This window comes from Rattus norvegicus, chromosome 1 (assembly GCF_021556685.1).
Source record: "Rattus norvegicus strain SHRSP/BbbUtx chromosome 1, alternate assembly SHRSP_T2T, whole genome shotgun sequence".
NCBI classification, from domain to species: Eukaryota; Metazoa; Chordata; class Mammalia; order Rodentia; family Muridae; genus Rattus; species Rattus norvegicus.
This window is the reverse complement of record NC_141534.1, coordinates 83,944,525-83,959,563: the sequence shown is the minus strand read 5'-3', so window position 1 is coordinate 83,959,563 and position 15,039 is coordinate 83,944,525.

The following is a 15,039-nucleotide window of genomic DNA, read 5'->3' as shown; positions in this document are numbered from 1 at the left end:
CTCCATCCCATCCTATTACCACAGCCTCCAATAGGAGCAGGCATTTCCTGGGAACACAAGAGCTTCCCAGGCAAGGAAAATAAGTAAGCTAACTAAAGATGTTCACCATCCCCTCATCTCTTCTGTACCAATCCCTGAGTCTCACCCCTTGATTCGCAAGAGAACACTTGCTGCAGGCTTCCTGCCCCCACTATACCCATATATCCTGTTGATCTCAAGTACCTTCCCTTTCCTACCCCTACCTTTTGCTTTATCCCAGGCACTAAATCCAGCAGGCACTTCTTGATAAACCATAGGCCATTCCTGCCACAAAAGTCGGTGGGCTAACTGCAAGTGTTCCCCTCTCCTTTCATTTTTCCATATCCAAACCATAAGTCTCATCAAAGAATGTCTAGTATAACTTCAGGGACAAACTTCCTTCATCCTTTACTTCTATTCCCAGGAGACTAAATAAGCAGATCTTTCTTCCACTCTGTAAATCTCTTCAGATAACTAGCCTATCCCATTTCCAAAGTATCAACTCTTAATAGACAGAAATATATTTTACCAGGAATCCCTAGTATCCACATCTATCAGGTCCAAATGTCCTCATCTTCCATGTATTTGCTTCTTTTTATTCTATAACATTCAAGTGTGCTGTGACTCTACTGGAGTTTGTTCTCTCCAGTTTCTTTTTGATGGAACTCAGAGCTATGTGTTTTCCTCTTAGCACTGCTTTCATTGTGTCCCATATGTTTGAGCATATTATACCGTCATTTTCATTAAATTCTAAAAAGTCTTTAATTTCATTTTTAAAATTTTTTCTTACCTTTCTTAAATTAGGTATTTTTTATTTACATTGCAAATGTTATTCCCTCTCCTGGTGCCCAGGCCAGCATCCCACTAAGCCCTCCGCCTCCCTTTCTACATGAGTGTTCCCCTCCCCATCTTTCCCCCATTACCACCCTCACCCCAAGAATCCCGTTCACTGAGGGTTCAGCCTTGTCAGGAGCAAGTGCCTGCCCTTCCACCAGTACCCTTACTAGGCTATTCATTGCTACCTATGCAGGAAGAGCCCAGGGTCAGTCCATTTATATTCTTTGAGTAGTGTCTCATTTCCTAAAACTGGCATTGTTGTTCATATGAGGTCTCAAGCCCTTTCAGCTTGACAGCACACTTAAATGCTCCAGACCAAAAAGAAGCAAATACACCCAGGAGGAGTAGAAGGCAGGAATTAATCAAACTGAGTTGAAATCGACCAAGTAGAAACAAAAAGGACCATACAAGAATCAACAGAACCAAAAGCTGGTTCTTTGAGAAAGTAAAAAAGATAGATAAACCCTTAGTCAGACTAAAGAGAGAACATAGAAAGCGTGTCCAAATTAACAAAATCAGAAATGAAAAGGGAGCCATAACTACAGAGTCGGAGGAAATTCAAAAAATCATCAGATCCTACTACAAAAGTCTATATTCAACAAAACTTAAATATCTGCAGGAATTGGACAATTTCCTAGACAGGTACCAGGTACCGAAGTTAAATCAGGAACAGATAATCCATTTAAAAAATCCCCATAACTCCTAAGGAAATAGAAGCAGTCATTAAAGGTCTCAAAAGCAAAAAGAGCCCAGGTGGAGACAGGTTCAGTGCAGAATTCTATTAGACCTTCATCAAAGACCACATCCCAATACTATCCAAACTATTCCACAAAATTGATACAGATGGAGCACTACCAAATTCCTTCTATGAAGCCACACTTACTCTTTTACCTAAAACACACAAAGACCCAACAAAGACAGAGAAGTTCAGACCAGTTTCCACTATGAATATCGATGCAAAAATACTCAATAAAATTCTGGCAAACCGAATCCAAGAGCACTTCAAAACAATCATTCGCCATGATCAAGTAGGCTTCATCCCAGGCATGCAGGGATGGATTTATATACGGAAAACCATCAACGTAATCCATCATATAAACAAACTGAAAGAACAAAACCACATGATCATTTCATTAGATGCTGAGAAAGCATTTGACAAAATTAAACATCCCTTCAGATAAAAGACCTGGAAAGAATAGAAATTCAAGTCCCATACCTAAACATAGTAAAAGCCATATACAGCAAACCAGTAACTAACATTAAACTAAATGGAGAGAAACTTGAAGCAATCCCACTAATATCAGGGACTAGACAAGGCTGCCCACTCTCTCCCTACTTATTCAATATAGTTCTTGAAGTTCGAGCCAGAGCAATCAGACAACAAATGGAGATCAAGGGGATACAGAGAGGAAAATAAGAAGTCAAAATATCACTATTTGCAGATGATATGATAGTATATTTAAGTGATCCCAAAAGGTCCACCAGAAAACTACTATACCTGGAAAACACCTTCAGCAAAGTGGCTGGGTATAAAATTAATTCAAATAAATCAATAGCCTTCCTCTACCCAAAAGCAAAACTAGCCGAGAATGAAATTAGGGAAACGACACCTTTCATAATATCCCAAATGATATAAAATACCTCGGTGTGATTTTAACAAAGCAAGTGAAAGATTTGTATGATAAGAACTTCAAGCCTCTGAAGAAAGAAATTGAAGAAGACCTCAGAAGATGGAAAGATCTCCAATGCTGATGGATTGACAGGATTAACATAGTAAAAATGGCCAATTTAGAAAAAGCGATCTACAGATTCAGTGCAATCCCCATCAAGTTTCAACCCAGTTTTTCAGAGAGATAGACAGAACAATTTGCAAAATCATCTGGAATAACAAAAAACCCAGGATAGCTAAAAGTATCCTCAACAATAAAAGGACTTCTGGGGGAAATACTATCCCTGAACTCAAGCAGTATTACAGAGAAATAGTGATAAAAACTGCATGGTATCGTTACAGAGACCGATGGACCAGTGGAATAGAATTGAAGACCCAGACATGAACCCACACACCTATGGTCACTTGATTTTTGACAAAGGAGCCAAAACCATCCAATGGAAAAAAGATAGCATTTTCAGCAAATGATGCTGGTTCAACTGGAGGTCAGCATTTGGAAGAATGCAGATCAATCCATGCTCATCACCCTGTACAAAGCTTAAGTCCAAGTGGATTAAGGACCTCCACATCAAACCAGATACACTCAAACTAACAGAAGAAAAAGTGGGGAAGCATCTCGAACACATGGGGACTGGAGAAAATTTCCTGAACAAAACACCAATGGCCTATGGTCTAAGATCAAGAATTGACAAATGGGATCTCATAAAACTGCAAAGCTTCTGTAAGGCAAAGGGCACTTTTGTTAGGACAAAATGGCAACCAACAGATTGGGAAAAAATCTTTACCAATCCTACAACAGATAGAGGCCTTATATCCAAAATATACAAAGAACTCAAGAAGTTAGATCGCAGGGAGACAAATACTCCAATTAAAAATGGGCTTCAGAGCTAAACAAAGAATTCACAGGTGAGGAATGTTGAATGGCTGAGAAACACCTAATGAAATGTTGAGCATCTTTAGTTATAATGGAAATTCAAATCAAAACAACCCTGAGATTTCACCCCATACCAGTGAGAATGGCTAAGATCAAAAAATCAGGTGACAGCAAATGCTGGCCAGGATGTGGAGAAAGAGGAACACTCCTCCATTGTTGGTGAGATTGCAGACTGGTACAACCATTCTGGAAATCAGTCTGTAGGTTCCTCAGAAAACTGGACATTGAACTACCTGCAGACCTTATTTATAATAGCCAGAAGTTGGAAAGATCCCAGATGCCCTTCAACAGAGGAATGGATACAGAAAATGTGGTACATCTACACAATGGAATATTATTCAGCTATCGAAAGCAATGACTTTATCAAATTCTTATCAAATAGACGGAACTGGAAAATATCATTCTGAGTGAGGTAACTCAATCACAGAAAAACACACACTGTATGCACTCTTTGATAAGTGGATATTAGCCCAAAATGCTCGAATTACCCTAGATGCACAGAACACGTGAAACTCAAGAAGGATGACCAAAATTCGAATGCTTCACTCCTTCTTTAAAAGGTTAACAAGATTACCCTTGGGAGGGAATAGGGAGGCAAAGTTTAGAACAGAGGCAGAAGGAGCACTCATTCAGAGCCTCCCCCACATGTGGCCCATACATATACAGCCACCAAACTAGACAAGATGGATGAAGCAAAGAAGTCCAAAAGGAACAGGATGTAGATCTCTCCTGAGAGACACACCCAGATTACAGCAAATACATAGGCGAGTGCTATCGTTAAACCACTGAACTGAGAAGCTGACCCCCGGTGAAGGAATCTTAGAAAGGACTGAAAGAGCTAGAAGGGGCTTGAGACCCCATATGAAGAACAATGCCAACCAACCAGGTTTCCAGGGACTAAGTTGCTACCCTAAGGCTATTCATGGATTTACCCTGGAGTCCAATTGCATACGTAGCAATTATAGCCTAGTAAGAGCACCAGTGGAAGGGGAAGCCCTGGGTCCTGCCAAGACAGCACCCCCAGTGAACCTTATTGTTGGGGGGAAGACATGGGGAGGGGAACACCCACATAGAAGGGGATGGGTAGGAGTTAGGTGGATGTTGGCCCAGAAGCCGGGATGGGGACTAACAATTGAAATGTAAATAAGAAATCCTCAAGTTAATAAAGGTGAAAAAAAGAAAAGAAAGCCATGTTGCCTCTGCTTCTTCCAATAATCTTAGCCAACGGTTTAAAAAATGATTCCCACCTACTCCTGAAGTATATGGACCTTGAGGAAGAAGACAGTCTTTGCTTGTCCAAAATGAATATTCATTATGGAAAGGGATGCAGGGTGGGCCAGAAATTAAATACCTTTTACAGGAAAGGATGCTAAGGAAGGGAAGTTTATTGGCTAAACCCTCATAGCTCGTTAGCATGGAGAATTCTAGGCTCTGTACTACAGCATCATTTTTCATGGTCCACTTATTGAGGCATTGTCATCAGGTGCTCCAGGACAGGAATCTGGTCAGGACCAGATTTAAACACCTACCATTCTCACTTATGAGAATTGCTGGCGTTCCTTAATCTGCTTGACCTTACCAGTTTTTCTGTTACACACAGTTCCACTTGCCTCACAGGGGATTACATATATTGAATTTTGCATATTGAACCATCCTTGCATTTCTGGAAAAGAAGCCGTCTTGATAATGATGTATGATCATTTTGCTCTATTCTTGGATTTGGTTGGCAAACATTTCACTAAGCTTATTTGCATCAATATTTATAAGTGAAATTAGTCTGCCATTCTCGTTCATTATTGAGTCTTTATATAATTTGGGTATCAGGATAATTGTGTCCTGATGAAATGAATTGAACAATTTTTTTACTGTTTTTATTTTATGGAATAATTTGAGACAAATTGACATTAAGTATTCAAATGTCTGAAACAATTTAAATAATTAAATGTCTGTGCTACTACCATCTGGTCTTTGTATTTTGCAGGTTTTGATTTTATTGGCGGGTTGGTTGGTTGGTTGGTTGGTTAGTTGGTTGGTTTTGAGGTATTTTGTATTTTGTTCTGTTATTTCTTTCCAATTGTTTGGTTTAGAGCTTTTAATGTCTGTTTCTAATTCCCTAGGTGGCCATAGGAATGCTTAAATTGCTTATTTGATAATAATATAACTTCAGCAAGTAATACAAATACAGAAAATTACCCATTTCCTTTATATTTTTCAATTTGGAGTAGTATTTGTTTTTAACATGGGCCCTTAGGATTCGACAGATTTCCTAGATGTCTATTGTTATGTTTTTTCATTTCTGATTTTGTTAATTTGATAATCTCCCTCCTCCCTTAAGTTAAATTTTGATAAACATTATTGATCAAATTGATTTTACCAGAAAAGCAATTCTTTCTTTCATTGATTTTTTTAGGGTTTGTGTTGATTCACTTTTATTGATGTGAGCCCCTCAGTTTGAGAATTTCTTAGCATCTTTGCCTCTTAAGTGGGCTTACTTTGTTTTGCTAATCTAGAACTTTGAGTTTTGTTCTTAAATTGATGATTTTTGGTTACTCAACTTACTGTTCAAAATACTGTTTATTCAAGGTATTATTAGATGAAAACAACAAAAACACAATCAATTTCTGTTATGGAGTAATGGAGTTGTGACTATAGTTTCATTTGCATTGAAAGATGTTCACTAGTAGCTCACCATAATGCTGTGAATAGGAGACAAGCCCCTCTCCAACAGATAGTCAAATTCAATTTTAAAGGAATTATAATTAGTCATAGGGGGTTTTTAATTTATTAATCATTTCATTCGTTTATATTCCCAATGTAATCCCCTTCCTAGTATCCCCTCCATGATCCCCTACCTCATCCCCCTTCCCTTTGCCTCTAAGAGGGTGCTCCCCCAACAATGTACCCATTCCTGCCTCACCATTCTAACATCCTCCTCTCTGGGGCATCAAGCCTCCATAAAACCTAGTGCTTCATCTGATGCCAGATGAAGAAGTCCTCTGCTACATATGTAGTGGAAGGCATGGGCCAGTACATGTATACAGTAGTGGGCGGTTTAGACCCTAGGAACTATGAGGGCTCCTGTGTTGATACTGTTGTTCTTCCTATGGGCTTGCAATCCCTTTAAGTTCCCACAGCCCTTCCCCTAACCCTTCCATTGTGGTCCCTGGACTCATTCCTCTGGTTGGCTGTGAACATCTGCATCTGTCTTAGTGAGGTGCTGGCAGAGCCTTTCAGAGGAGAGCCATACCAGGCTCTTGTCTGCAAGCACATCTTGGCATGAACAATAATGTCAGGGTTTGGTGTCTGTGAATGGAATCGAACAAACATTGGGACTATCTCAGAATAGCCTTTCCTTCAGAACTCTGCTCCATTATTGTCCCTGCATTTCCTTTAGACAGGAAAAATCTGGATAAAAATTTAGAGATAGGTGGTTGGCTCCATCCCTCCAATGAAGGCAATATCTAGATGCGGTGGTCTCTTCAGGTTCTATTTCCCCACTGTTGAATGTTTTGGGTAAGTTCATCCCCATTGGGTTCTGGGAGCCTCTCATATCCCTGGTGTCTAGGACTTTTTAGTTGTTCCCCAAGTTCCCCACACCCCACTGATTTCTAATCACACTCCTGGCCCTGTGGACTTCTCTCCTGTTTCTTCCCATTCTTGGTCATGTCCCCCCTTTTTCCTCATCCTCCCGTCTTCCACCCAGATCCCTCCCTCCCTCTGCCTCATGTGATTCTTTTGTTCCCTGTTCTAAGTGGGATTGTAGCATCAAGACTTTGTTCTTGCTCCTTGTGAAGCTTCAGATGGTCTATGAGTTAGTATGGATATTTGACCTGTTGGGCTAATACCCACTTATCAGTAAGTACATGTCCCTATATGTCCTTTTGGGTATGGATTACCTCACTCAGGGTGATATTCCCTTTTCCATTGATTTGCCTGCAAAATTCATTTTTAATAACTGAGTAGAGAAATAAAAATAACTAAAATTAATAAATAAGTAGTATTCCATTGTGTAAATGCACCACAATAATGAACAATAATGTATCCATACTTCTGTTGAGGGACATCTGGGATCTTTCCAGCTTCTGGCTATTGTAAATAGTTGTTTGCTGTGGATTGGACAAAACAGCAACCTACAGCTTTGAATCTTTAAAAACCCTACATTCAATAGAGGTCTAGTTTTAAATATATTCTTTTACTGTTTTCCCTCACAGTCCTGCAGCCCTGCAAATTTACATCATGTAGAAAGGAACTGTGTCCATTAAACACTGATATCCTAATTCCTATTCTCCTCAGTTCTGGTGAACAACAAATTTATATTTTAGATTCTATGACTTTCTGTTAAGTACCATGTATCCATAGAGATATGTAGTTATCTTTTGTCAGAGTCATTTGACTTAGTTTAATGCCAGTCCATGAATTTTATATATATATATATAACAATTTGTTAATGTATTCTTCCATCCTTTGGCATTTCTGTTGATTCCAACTCCTAGCCACTTGAAAAACCATAAAAACTCAGTTTGGGAATTTTTTTCAATTCCTTAGACTAGACACAAATGACTGGATGCTGTTTGCCTGTGTGACGGTGTTTCCTGTAGCCTAAATTGGTCTTGAATTCAATAAGTAGCTTAGAAGGACCTTGCATTCCTGATTCTCCTTTTGTTGTCTTGATTGCTGGTATTACAAATCTCTGCCTCCACAGCAAGAAATTAGTAAGTTGAATGGTAATTTTGTTGTGGTAGTTGTTATTTGTTGTCTGTTATTACCTATTATGGATGTATTTTTCCATTTAATTGAACATAGATCCTTTGCTTATACACTTATAATCCAAATAGAGCTTCCAATCCCTCTTCTTCATCCATTTCCTCCCTGTTATCTCTCTGATTCCATCCCATTTCTTTTTTTCAATATAAAATAAAAAAGAAAACACAGTCATCTAAATGGTAAAGCAAAGCCTTTTAAAATGTACTACCATAGGATAAAATTAAAAACCAATCCATCAAAATAGGATAATTCCTGCAAACAGTAAAGTCAAAGGTCGCCAAGAAAAGGCACAGATATCAGAGACACATTGTTCACACACTCAGCTCTCCCATCAAATTACTAAACAAAATGATAATATGTGCAAAGTGCCTGGTCCAGACAATGTAGGTCCTGTGATTAGTGCTTTAGTCTCTGTGAGCTTGGCACAAATGTTTTAAGGACTGTTGTTCTCCTGGTGTCCTCCATCCTCTATATTCTTCCAACTTCATGTGCTTCCACTTCTACTGGGTTCCCTGAGTTCTTGTCCGGAGGTATTTTGCCTGCTTCTCTGAAAGTCTTCCTTCCAGGCAGAGTCAAGTCAAGTCACAGTCTGCTGGCAGACTTTCTAACTTCCGGACAGATGGAATGATATGAGGAAGAGATACACTTGAGGTTCAAGGTGAGGGACTGAATGTTCTGTCAACCTCGGTGAAACAAAAAAGGGGGCCTCCAGATGAAAACAGATATCATACACACACACACACACACACACATATGTATATATATATATATATCTGCCCTGTGTCTGTTTTCTTTCTGACTTTCCTGTTCTTAATCCTCACTAACATTCACTCTCTCTCATCTCTCTCTCTTATCTCTCTCTGTCTCTGTCTCTCTGTCTCTCTCTTTGTCTGTCTCTGTCTCTGTCTCTGTCTCTGTCTCTGTCTCTCTGTCTCTGTCTCTGTCTCTCTCTCTCTCTCTCTCTCTCTCTCTCTCTCTCTCTCTCTTCTCTGTAAGCTCTTTAAGTTTTGCCTGTGAGTTTCTGTATTTTCTGCTTTCTGATGCAAGAAAATGTTTCACTAAAGATGTCTGAATAAAGCAATGATGTGAGTATAGGACATTATTATTAGGCATCATTCTATTGTAACTTTCTTCTAAGATAAGTATTATTTGACTCTACCCTGGGGTTCTGATCTATCTAGTCTTTGGTTCTTTGTAAGAAAAGCAGTGTTGGGTGTGGGTTCTATGTCATGGAGTGGTCCTTAAGTCAAATCAAGTATCAGTTGGTTACTTACGCAAGATTTGTGCCACTATTGCCCTACTATATATTTCATGTATAAAAGATCATAGATCAGAGTTTTTGTGGTTGGGCTCCTGTTCACATTTCACCGTTCATGGTCTTCAGACCACCTTTCTTTCAATGTCAAAAACATTAGAACATAGAGGTGAGGATTCTATACAGGTCTCACGTTCACTTCATGTTCAATGAATTGAGTAGATGTTGTCTTTAGCAAAGGCTCCTTGACTTCAGATTGTGGAGAGCTACCTATTTTATTGACAATAACTGGAGTTGGGTAGTTTTGGAATTCCCATTGTACACTTTGGGCCAGCAACTCAATTGGATGAAATTCAGTCCTAGTACGGGAAACTTCATTTAGGCACATGAAATAGATAGTTCTGTCTTCCTCATTATTTGGAGAATTCATTAGGATTGCCTTAGGCTTTATAGGAAGTTTACACTGTACAAGTTTCCATACTAATACTCAGATGCCCTTCATTTCTAGTTGTTTCTCCCCGCAGTCCTATGCTTAAATCCAATGGCTTCTCACACATCCCAGTAGTTTCTCCCATTTTTATCTCCTACACCATGTTCAAGAGCACTACTAAAATCTATTCTAATTTTCTCACATGGGAAAATCCGTATATCCCCTCTCCTGTATTCTTGTATAGCTAATAACTCTAGTTCTATTGGTTGGTATGAAGCTTGGTAACTATTTATTTAACTGCTAATATCCAGATATAAGTGAATGCATACTAGGTTTATTTTTCTGGGACTAGGTTATTTCCCTTGGAATCACTTTTTTTTTTAGTTCAATACATTTGCCTTAAAATTTCACGATGTCATTTTCTCAGAACTGAACAATACCCCATTGTGTAAATATCCCCCATTTCCTTTATTCATTTTTTTCTTGAGGGACATCTAGGTTGTTTCCCATTCCTGGATATTATGAATAGAGTAGCAATAAACATGATTAAGCTAGTGACTCTGTAGTAGGATGAACCATCCTTTTAATATATGCCCAAGAGTTGTAGAGCTGAGTCTTGACATAGATGAACTCTCCTTTTTCTCGGCAACTGCTGTACTGATTTCCCTAATGATTGTATAATTTCATACCTATCAACAATGGGGAAGTGTTCCTCTTGTTCCACATCTTTACCAGCAAGAGCTTATACTTATATTATTGATCTTAGCCATAGTGAAAGATATAAGATGTAATCAAAAATATTTTTTGTTTCCATTTTTGGAGTGGCTACATATATTGAACCCTTCTCTAGTTTTTTCCAGTCACTTGAAAATATTCAATTTAAAATCATTGCTTGGATTTGTACGTCACTTTTTTTTTTGATATTTTTTTTTATTAACTTGAGTATTTCTTATATACATTTCAAGTGTTATTCCCTTTCCTGGTATCCGGGCAAACATCCCCATCCCCCCTCCCCTTCCTTATGGGTGTTCCCCTCCAAACCCTCCCCCCATTGCCGCCCTCCCCCCACCAGTCTAGTTCACTGGGGGTTCAGCCTTAGCAGGACCCAGGGCTTCCCCTTCCACTGGTGCTCTTACTAGGATATGCATTGCTACCTATGAGGTCAGAGTCCAGGGTCAGTCCATGTATAGTCTTTGGGTAGGGGCTTAGTCCCTGGAAGCTCTGGTTGCTTGGCATTGTTGTTGTACGTCACTTTTAATTGGATTATTTTTAGGTCATATTTTTTGTGTCCTTTTTATACTTTGGATATTAACTATCTCTCAGTTGTGAATCAACTGAAATACTTTCCCATACTTCCAAATGCAACTTTGTCTAAATGACAGTGCCCTTAACTGTGCAGAAGCTTTTCAGTTTTTTGAGGTTCCATTTATTCATTGTTGATACTAGTACATAATTTAACAGTGTTATGTTGAGAAATCGTCTCCTCTGCCAAGGAGTGAGTTCGACACTATTCTGCCACTTTCTTTTCTGTATGATTCAGTGTACCAGATTTTATGTGGAGGTCTTTGTTACATTTGGAATTGAGTTTTGTGAGCTATGATAGGTATGGATCTATATGCATTCTTCTACATATCCAGGCATCCAATTTTATTAGTATCATTTTTGGGGGTATGAGAGCTATCCATTTTCATCGAATTCTAGAAACTTGTTTCGTTCTTTACTTCTGCCTTGACTCCTTTTCATTCAGGAGAAAGTTGTTTAGTTTCCAGGAGTTAGTTAGCTTTCTGTTGTTTTTGTTATTGAAATACAAATATAATCAATGATGGGCTGGTAAGATTCAGTAAGTTATTTCAATATTCTTATACCTCCCCACACTTGCTTTATTTCTGATTATGTGTTCCTTTGAAGAAATTCCATTAGGTGAAGAAAAGAAGGCATATTCTTTTGTCTTTATCACACATTCTGTAAATATTTGTTGAGGGCTTTTGGATTATAATGTCTGTTAACTTTAGTATTTCTCTGATAATTTTTCTATGGATGACTTATCCATCAGTGGAGGTCTAGTTTTGAATTTTTCCACTATGATTGGGCAGAGGTCTACATGTCATTTAAGTTGTAGTACTGCTTCTTTTACAAAGTTGGTGACCTTTATGTTTGTGCATAGATGTTAAGAATTACAGCTTCCTCCTAGTTGAGTCTGTCTTGGATGAGTATGTAGTATCCTCCCATGTCAGAAAACAGTTCAACTAATGGGTTGTGATCAGTTTCTTCAAAACCAGAATTGTTCTTGGAATGTGGTTTCATGCTACTTCCCAGTGTAGGGGATAGGAGTTACTTCAGTTAATGTTATTTATATGCACCTATGAAATTATTTTTCCCCTAATATGGCTTGTGCTTGTGCCTCATAACCACACTCAGGTAAGTATTCTTGTCTCTCAGAGTATAAATTGCCTGATGCACTTAATGAAATTGGCTATTTCGTGACATTTGAGTATGCTTCATTTATCATTCCCATTCTCCCAATTACCACAGGCTCTAGAGTAGCAATATCCTGAGTCAGGGACCTGAAGTTGCTTATGAGACAAGAGAGTAGGGACCTTCACAGAGATACAGGAGTGAGAATAATGGTGTAGAAAAGAGCAAAGGTTTTGCCTGTGTCAAGTTTGTTCAACAATTTTAAAGGAAGGAGAAGCACTAATATTAAAGCCAGAACTACTAGATTGCTTACACATTGTTTCCCACTAAACCCTTCAATTCCAGAATAAGAAAAGTTCGATGAAGCTTGAGATAGAGTCCATACAGTTATTGAAGACACAACAACAACAAATAGAAAAGATCCCTGCTCAATATTTGGTCCCTTCAGCTTTAATTTGGACATCTATGCCAACAGTGATGCCAACCTCAGCACGTATACTGGAATTTTCTTTAGATAAGTATCCTCCATAGCCTGAAACTGACCTTGAAGTATGTACGGAGTAACATGAAAATGCACCTAATGTTATTATTTTCTATATTTCCCCATGTGGATTTAAGAAACTTATACAAAAGCAAACGTTACAATCTATGGAAGCTAGGGTATATCAGAGAGAGGGAATTAGTTTACCGAGTACTCCCAGAATCATGAAAATTATTTAGTATTTCCAGTGCAACCTCAACAAAATCCACATGTTTATATGCACCAACTTATTTATGTAAAATTCTAGGAGGAGAGAGAAATTGTTCAGTCCTTGCGCTTGATCCCAACAGGCTACTCAAAGATTATGCATAGACTGACCCATGGCTCGAGCTGCATATGTAGAAGAGGATGGCCTTATTAAGCACCAATGGAAGGAGAAGCCCTTGGTCCTTCAAAGGTTGGAACTCGAGTGTAAAGGTATGTCAGGGAGTGAGAAAGGGGGGTGGAAGGGAAGGAGAACAGCCTTATAGAAGACGAGGAGAGGGATGGGATAGGGGGCTTATGTCTGAGAAACCAGGAAAAGTGAATAACATTTGAAATGTAAGTAATAACATATCCAATAAAAGAAAGAAAAAAGAACTACTAAACATATAAACTTACTGTCATGCTATTACTTAGATTATTCTCATTTGAGTAATCCTGTCCCTAAAAATACCTGACATACTTTGGATTGCTTTTTGATGAAAGTACTACACACATTTCTTTCATGGATCTAATATTATAATTTGGTTCCTTAGGATATATATATATGCAAAAAATCACAAAGAAATTTATATAAAACATATTAAATCAAAACTACTACAGATATTCTGCTATTGAAAAATAAAAAGTGGGAACACATCAGAACATAGTCAAAGATTAGAGGTGTGCAAGGAAAATTTTGAGTGCTTGTAAAAAAAACTTCAAGCAAACCACACAAGGGTATTTTGGCCTCGATTTCTTTGAAAACATAGAATTGTTCTTGGAATGTGGTTTTATGGTCTTCTAAGGTGTATGAGATAGGCATGAGCTGACTTCAGATGTCATACTTAATTCTAGTCATAATAATAACATCAACAATGGAGGGCTTCAAGGGCATTGCTCCCAACATCTCTCCCTTCCTTATAGTCAAATGAAAATGTGACCAAATGGCCGTGCTTGACCTGGAATGAGCCCCTTGGGAACTGCGTCTGTCTTAGTTTGGAGTGATATTTGTCACATGGCCAAGAGAATCTTGTGGTCAGGGTCCGTCATGGGATATGGCAGTAGCTAATTGTGGCCCTCCTGTCTGAGGCCATTTATTTGTGGACGTATCACTCTCTTACCCGCCATTGACAGTCCAGCTCAGCACGCAGGGTTGATGATTTGTTGATGTTTCAGCAAAGACATCAGGACAGCAGGCAGAAAAGAATGTTGGCCTCATTTGGCTTAAGGACAAAAATGTCCTTGCCTGGGCTGGGAGGAGATGTGTAGGTAAGCTTGGCCATCATCAAAGTATCCTCCATAGCTAGCCTATGATAATATAGGTTTTGCTGCTATATTATCTACCTGTTGTTTAATAAAGCTGGTTAAACGATTAAATGACCAAGAGCCAAAAGATATAACCAAAAGAAGGTCTACTAGGGGGCCCAACAGAGAGGGAAGCAGGGTGGACAACCAAGGTGATGTGGAAAACCAATTTTGATACCAGTTCTCAGCTTTTTCTCTTTCTCATTTTCTCCTTTCCAAGCTTTCTCTGACTTTTCCATGTTCTCTATAACTATTCTAAGACACAGGAAATATCCAAGCATTGCCTTTCTCTCACAAACCAGAATTCACTGTGATTGCTCAAAGTTGGAAAATTAAAGGTAAAAAGCCAATCAGAAAGAAGTACACTTGTTAGCATATACAGCTTACATAAAAGGGGGGCCAGACAATTTTTTTTATTAACCTCTGACTCTTAAAGACAGTGTGGGTCAAAATTAAAATATTAAGATATATTTAAAACACTGTTCTATTTTGGATAGATGTGGAAGCTTAAAAATTGAATGAATTTATATGATTATAAATGTTTACCATGAAATATCACAGAAAGGATGCCACTAGGCAGGGAATTACAATTTTAACTGATATTAAACATCTTAAATAATTTGGATAAACCTAGGCATTGAATTATAACCACCAGAAAAAAAAAGACATACATAGTTATCCCATGCAT